The sequence below is a fragment of the Austrofundulus limnaeus genome, unplaced genomic scaffold, assembly GCF_001266775.1.
Source record: "Austrofundulus limnaeus strain Quisiro unplaced genomic scaffold, Austrofundulus_limnaeus-1.0 Scaffold149, whole genome shotgun sequence".
Taxonomy (NCBI): Eukaryota; Metazoa; Chordata; class Actinopteri; order Cyprinodontiformes; family Rivulidae; genus Austrofundulus; species Austrofundulus limnaeus.
Genome location: NW_013952551.1, coordinates 92,636 through 93,844, shown reverse-complemented (window position 1 = coordinate 93,844; position 1,209 = coordinate 92,636).

Here is a 1,209-nt window from a genome sequence, read left to right as displayed (position 1 = left end):
CCCCAGAGTGACGGGTTGGTGGAGCGGTTTAATCGGACTCTTGCAGAGCAGCTGTCCATCGTAACATCTAGTCATCAGAATGACTGGGATCTGCAACTACCATTGGTCCTTATGGCATGCCGCACAGCAGTCCAGGATTCAACTTCTTGCACACCTGCCCTCTTGATGCTAGGACGGGAGCTGAGGACTCCTGCTCGGCTGGCTTTTGGACGGCCTCCTGATTCGCCAGAGACCCCTGCTGGACCTGCCTATGCTAGGCAGCTACAGGATCGGCTGGACGTTGCACATGAATATGCCAGGAAGCATATTCAAGATGCTGGAATACGACAGAAGAGGAACTACGATGTGAACATCAAAGGGCGGCATTTTTTGGCAGGGGAGCTAGTGTGGGTCTATTCACCTATCCGGAAGAGAGGCAGGTGCCCCAAACTGGACAGTCACTGGGTAGGACCATGTGCAGTCCTGGAGCGACTGGGGGAAGTTGTTTATCGAGTTCAGTTGCCCCCCCGTGGACGCCGGGTGGCTTTACACCGGGACCGCCTCGCACCTTACAAGGGCAACTCTGCTCCTCAAGTACTGGGTCGGAACGCGAGAGAACCAGCCACGTTGTCAGTTTCAGAGGGGAGTGCTACGAGCAGGCCAGAGGACACTGGGGCTGGGCAGGATGAGAGGCACATTGGGGAGGTCATGACCCCTCAGCGCCCCAGAAGGCAGCGACGTCCTCCTCCAAGGTTCAGAGACTTTGTCCTCGGGGTCGAGGACTCTACAACGGGGGGGATATTGTAGCGTGTTCAGAGTTAGATTGTTACRGTATCATTTCTAGAGTTGTACATTTTCATATAACAGCTTGGGAATGAGATGTTCACGCGAGTTTTACGTGAGAGAGGAGGAGCTAGGTGGAGATAAAAAAAGAGAGAGAGTGTCTTTCTTTGCTGAGGTGTGTGTGTGGGGTTTTTTGGCTCTCTGTACGGCGTGGCTGCGGCCTACAGCAGCTCCTAAATAAAAGTGGTTCTTGAGTTTATCAAAGGCTCATCTTGATATACATTTTCACGCACAACTAGAAGCGTTACAATATAATGAGGGGTTTGCTGGTAATGTCTGGCAGAGTCACCCGCCAGATGGAGCTTCAACTCACACCTCCGGGAGAACTTGTCAGTAAACACAATTTGTCACTGCATCTATAACTGCTTATTTGAGATGGACCGACGC